Source organism: Rattus norvegicus, chromosome 15 (genome assembly GCF_036323735.1).
Source record: "Rattus norvegicus strain BN/NHsdMcwi chromosome 15, GRCr8, whole genome shotgun sequence".
NCBI classification, from domain to species: domain Eukaryota; kingdom Metazoa; phylum Chordata; class Mammalia; order Rodentia; family Muridae; genus Rattus; species Rattus norvegicus.
Window position 1 is genome coordinate 15,283,629 of NC_086033.1, and position 6,461 is coordinate 15,290,089.

The 6,461-nt window shown below is 42.6% G+C and overlaps 1 pseudogene; it reads right to left on the minus strand.

Annotated features, from left to right (window-relative positions):
* Nucleotides 1-5,263: 5,263 nt before the first annotated feature.
* LOC103693281 (activated RNA polymerase II transcriptional coactivator p15 pseudogene) lies at nucleotides 5,264-5,690 on the minus strand (annotated as a pseudogene).
* Nucleotides 5,691-6,461: the final 771 nt, after the last annotated feature.

Below are 6,461 nucleotides of genomic sequence, written 5' to 3' on the forward strand. Positions count from 1 at the left end.
ATAGGCTTTTATTAAAATTTTAGCTCTGGGGCCTGGAGAGATGGTTCAGTGGTCAAGAGAACTCATTTTTGCAGATGATCCAAGTTCAATTCCCAGCACCCGACATGGTTTCAGGGGACCCAACAATTTTGCTTTAAGGCAAAAATATTCATACACGTAAAGTAAATAAAACAGGTAAAAGTTTCAAAATTAATTAAACTGCTAGCATAGCTCACTTGGCAAAATGCAAGTTGCACAAGCATGAGGGACTGAATTTGATTGTCACATCTTCATGCTTTCTAGAAAGGAAGCAGAGACAGGGGCATACCCACTACTAGCTGGTCAGCCAATGTAGCTAAATTGATGAACTCCAGGTTCAGTTGAGGCCTTATCTCAAAAAGTAATCTGAAGAACAACAAAAGAGCATGTCAATTTTCAGATACAAGCCTTTACATGTATGCGGATGTTTATTTCCTGCACACACACACATACACACACACACACACACACACACATCTGTACACAATAAATAAAAATTTTATGTGCATACACACACTATATGTTTTCATAGTTTCTGTCTTCTATAGAAGGTAAGGCGTGCAGTGATATATGTAAATTTTCCTTATTGGTTAAAGTAGTTCTGAGTAGCACTCTCTAGTATTGTACTTATTCATTAGAAAGCTGGTTTTAATTCACTCTTCAAGCCCAGGCCCAGACCTAAAGTGCATTTTTCTTCCCTGCAAAACAAAACTCTTGGGTTGAAAAACTTGACAAAACTGTCTAAACACACACTTGGGAACTGAACCATGTTTAGTCCTTATAAATTCTTGTTAAGGAGTTCCCAGTTATTGAAAGCCCTCACTTTACATGCTCATGTTCAAAATATTATGTCAGACTCTTGTGTTAAAAGGAAAACTAACTAGTCCAAGGCTCCTTTGGTAGGGAGCTGGTGATAATTGTCTCTCTTAGTGCTTGCTGGTTTCTAATTTGTCTTAAAAGGTAAGACGGCTCATTTCTCCATCTCCATTCCTCTGTCATCATCTGTAGCTTAGTGACAAGAGCCCACCTGGAATACATGTGGTAGCAAGAGTGTAATAAGAACTAAGTGGTTAGTCTTATTAGTCAGAAACAGCTTTGAGGAGAAAGCCGTGGCAGGGGAGAGGAATGGGAGTCGGGTGGAGAGCAAGCTAGGAGGGAGATGCTGGGCAGAAAGGGAGCAGTGGGCCTGTAGTTCAATTGAACCCAACTAGGACAGGGGTAGGAGATGAAGAGGACCCAGAAGATTGGGGGAGTGGAAGTCGTGGAGGGAGGAAAGGTGATACTTTGAAGTGCAGTCAGCATTTACAGAAGAACGGTTGGATGTGACACAGTCCGTCAAGTTAAATTGACTTGGAGGAAACCACAAGAACTTTGTCCTTGCATTAGCTAAATGTTTTTTGAATATTCAATTGGAACAGGAGGATTCATCTATTGTTCATCACTGAGTGCTGTAAACAAATACATTGTGCTGACTTGATTCAGATCCTGAGAAAGTGGTTCTGAGGGCAGATTGTTATTCTAATATTCATTTTAAAACTTTTACTTTTCTACCATCATAACATGAATATGAGTGTAGGGTATGAGTTTGTGTGGTGCTGGGGATTGAACCCAGGGCCTTATACTTGCAAGATAAAACCTTTGCCTAGGCTCCAGCTCCAAGCTGCATGTCCGTGTAGGCCTCTGTGTTTTGTTTGACACTTTTGTCGATGTTAGTGGATTTTGTTGACGAAGTAACACAATCCTTTAATGGCTGAAGCATTGACAATGTAATGGTTTGTTTCTGCTAATGCCAGTGCAGTTTTTACCTGATCTTACATAGGGATCTGCTGACTTCAGCTACTCTATCAATAGCTACATTCATTATTTCTACTCGGCTATTATAAAAATTGTGTTTGTGAAACATTGTCTGGAAGAGCATCCCTCATCCCAAGCTTATCTCTTATTTGGAAAATAAAATGTCTGTAAGAAAATGACTATAAATGGAAAAAAAAACTCAACCACAAAAGTAGCTATTGATTGAAACAGACCTCTGGGTGCGGTTGGCAAGACGTTCAGCAGGTAAACATGCTTGTTGCCAGGCCTGAGAAACTAAGAATTCAATCCCCAGAATGCACATGGTGGAAGGAGAGGTTAAACAACTCTCTCTCTCTCTCTCTCTCTCTGTCTCTGTCTCTGTCTCTCTCTGTCTCTCTCTGTCTCTGTCTCTCTCTCTTTCTCTCTGTCTCTGTCTCTCTCTCTCTCTCTCTGTCTCTGTCTCTCTCTGCCTCTGTCTCTCTCTGTCTCTCTCTGACACACACACACATACACACACAAAGAGATAAAGAAACCAGTCAATGAGTACAGTAATTAAAGTGTTTTTGACAGAGAGAACAAGGTTGGACAGGTTTTTCCTTTCTCATTTACAGCACCTTAGGTTTGTTGCTTTGTTATCTTCTGGCCTGTACACTTCCTGACATGAAGCGTGAAGCCAGCTAGAGTGCACTCCTTTCACTAAAGAATGTCTGTAGCTGCTCTTAAAGTTCTCTCTCTCCCCCCCTCTGTCTCAGTCTGTCTCTCTCTGTCTCCCTCTGTCTCTGTCTTTCTCCTTCCCTTTCTCTGTCTCTGTCTGTCTCTGTCTCTATCTGTCTCTCTCTGTCTCTGTCTCCCTCTGTCTCTGTCTCTTTCTCCTTCCCTTTCTCTCTGTCTCTGTCTGTCTCTGTCTGTCTCTCTTTGTCTCTGTCTCTCTCTGTCTCTGTCTCTCTCTGTCTCTGTCTCTCTCTGTCTCTGTCTCTCTCTGTCTCTGTCTCTCTCTGTCTCTGTCTCTTTCTCCCTCCCTCTGTCTTTGTCTCTGTCTCTGTCTCTGTCTGTCTCTGTCTGTCTGTCCGTCTGTCTCTCTCTTTCTCTCTCTGTATATGAGTAGGTATATGTGTGTTCACACGTCTGTATGTGCATATGTGTGTCCATGTATGTATGTGAGTGTGTATGTGTGTGTATGTGCTTGCTGTTGTTATTTGCTTAATGTTTTCTAAGACACCTGGATCTGTGGTTTTGAACTACAAGCATTATAGACCATATGCCATTGTCTTAGTTAGGGTTTCCGTTGCTGAGAAAAGACACCATGACCAAGGCAACCATTACAAAGGACAACAGTTCATGGAGGCTGGCTTACAGCATCAGAGGTTCAGTCCGTTATCAGCATGGCAGGAAGCATGGCAGTACACAGGCAGACATGGTGCTGGAGAAGGAGCCAAGAGTTCTACCTCTTATCTGGAGGCAGTCAGGAGAAGAATGGCACCTTCAGGGAGCTAGGAAGAAGCTCTCTTTGCCCACCCCCACCCACAGTGACACACTTCCTCCAACAAGGCCACACCTACTCCAACAATGCCACACCTCCTAACAGTGACACTCCCTGGGCCAAGCGTATTCAAACCACCACAGCCATTATGTCCTCAGGTAATTCTTCAGATTCTTTCTTTCTTCTATTTCTGGGCTTCCAATTATATGTAAATAAATCATTTGATATGATTTCAGTTCTTGAGTTCACTGTGCTAATTTTGTTTATTCTTTTCTTCTTTGCATTTCTGCTTTTCCATGCCTTGCCCTGTCCTCTCGGTCACTTACTCTATTCAACAGTAGACAATGGTGTTATTTTGCATCCTTGTAATGAGCAAGGGCATTGGGCAGCTCTTTATACTCTTATCATTACTGGACTGTCCATCTTAGTAAGCTTTGAGAATTTAACTTTAAATCCACCTGAATTTTTTTATTTTTATTATCTTAATGTGTGCATGAGCATGTACAAGTATGCAGACACCAGAGGACAACCTTGTGTTTTATTACCATGTCCAGCTTTTTAAATATAAGTTTTGGGGAGTCAAACTCAGGTCCTGTATCTACCTGCACATTAGGCATGTGTGGTGATTTTGGCAGAAGCATTGCATGCAGGAAAGGCAAATCCATAACCAAAATAAATATCTACTGCAGTAAGATCAAAATGTTGTCCTTTCCACCAAAGAAGGAGTCCAATGTAGTGAACCAGCCACCAGGTTGCTGGCTGGTCACCTCAAGGTATATCTGGGACTCAGTGTTGGTCTCTGCTGTTGGCAGATCTGGCATTCAGCAGCACCTGTAGCCAGGTCAGCGTTGGTGAGTGAAAGTCCATGTTGTTAAACCCAAGCATAACCTCCATCTCGTCCACCATGGCCACTTTGTTCATGTGCTCATTGAGCAATGACAGGGATGGCTGGGGAAAGAGGCTGACGGTCCACAGAACGGGTCATCTTATCCACTTGATTACTGAACTCCTCCTCAGCTGAAGTCACCTTTTGGTGAGCATTTACACAAGACACAATTACCTTCATGTCCTTTGCCCCTTCGTCGAGATCTATCCACATACTTCGTGCTCAGATTTCTTTCTCACCAATTGTCCAATTGCAATATTTCCAAGTCCCTGACCATCCAGCCAATCCATTGGCTACAGCCCATGAGTCAGTAAACAATTGCACATCTGGCCATCTCTTCTTCCAAAAACAAACTGTAATACCAGGTGTACTGCCCCAGGTTCTGCCCAACTGTGAACATTTCCCTTCACCAGTTTTCTTCAGGGTTGTCCCAGAAGAGGTTGTAATGCTGCAGCTGTCCACTTCTGGATGGTGCCTGTGTAACGTGCAGAACCATCAATAAACCAGGTTCTAGTTTTTTCTTCTTCAGTCAACCAATCGTAGGGAACACCCCATGAGGACATATTTGCATGTCTGACAGCAGATGGTATTGTCACAGGAGTAGAAACCATAGGCGTTTGGGCAAGTTCTTCGTGTAACTTGCTTGTGCCTTCAAGACCTGCTTGGGCCCAATCGTGTGTATGGCACTTCCTTTGATAATAGACCGCTACTGTGCAGGTCCTACTTTATGACTTGGAGAGTCTGATAACACTCAGCTCACGGCGAGCAGTTCAGGTCGCATGGTAACTTGGTGTCCTACTGTTTTTTGTTTGTTTTTTTTTTTTTTGGTTTTTGTTTTAAGATTGTAATGACCTGACTTTATTTTACACTAGGTAGGGAGCACAAAGCAATCCTCTTTAATAAAGTTGACCATTAGCTTCACTGAGAACATTTTAATAAAGCACATTAAAAAAGTATTTGTCTTACAAATTGTTCTGCAATCCAAATATACAACAGCGTGGAAAACAACGTTTAGAAAGCAAAAGCCAATGTGAAAAGACGGAGTGAAACAGCTACGACAGCTCAGGCTTGATATGGCTCAGACGTTACGGCTTTCTTACTGCAGCGTCTACATCAGAGATCTGTTCCTTCAGCTGGCTCCATTGTTCCATGTTTAAAGAAATACCTTTTCTCCCTGGTTTCATTTCACCATCTGAGTCCATCCAGTATTCTCTAATGCCAATTAGAATTTTTCCTTTAAAGTCCCGAACACTGACGTATCTCACCTTTCCAATCTGGAACGCTATCATCTCTGCTGCGGCTACTCTGCTCAGAGGACGCCAGCGCTCTAAACTCTCACCAGGCTTTTGCTTCTTCACGGGTTTCTCTGGAACAACTTGGTTTTTCCTCTTTAACTTTTTTTCAACTTGGCTCTCAGAATCACTGCCTGAAGAGCTCGAAGAAACAAGTTCCTTTGATTTAGGCATTGCTCTGCTCCAGCCGTCCAATAGCCTCTAGCTCGCTCACTTGCTCTGGACTCGGTGTCCTACTGTTAAATGTTCAGTTTCCACTAAAGCCCAGTAGCTGGCTGAGAGCTGTTTTTCAAAGGGAGAACAGTTGTCTGCAGAGGATGGTAGAGCTTTGCTCCAAAATCCTAAAGGTCTCTTCTGTGATTCACCTACAGAGGCCTGCCAAAAACTCCAAACAGCATCTCTACCTGCCACCGACACCTCCAATACCTTCAGGTCTGCTGGATCATACGATCTAAGTGGTAGAGTAGCATGCACAGCAGCCTGGACCCATTGAAGAGCCTTCTGTTCTGGGCCCCACAGAAAGCTGCAGAATGGGTAGTACCATCTAAGGCAACATGACTCATTGTACATATGAGAATTATAAGGGGTAGGGGTGCTTATATTTTTATTTTAGGAACACATTTGTATAGATACTTGTGCTTTCTTCCAATTTCTTTAACATCAATTAAGAGATTATCAGTTGATATTTAAGTTGAGATACGAAAAGGATGCTCCCAAGGGACATTGCCTTATTCTAAATTTACAATGTACTTACAAGTTTACAATTGTATGATCAATAGTTATATTATGTTAGGTGTATTTATGACCACCAAGAACAGCAGCAGCAATGGAGTGGAGTCAACCAGAGCCTAGAGGGCAGAGCAGGAGAAGTGGTCCAAATCTCTTTGAGAAGTCTAGAAGATTGTGTGTGGATCCCAGATATTGGAACAAAAAGCTGTAATGATGAAGTTGCCTTGGAAAACCCAAGATATTAGAGATGCTAGAGCCAAGG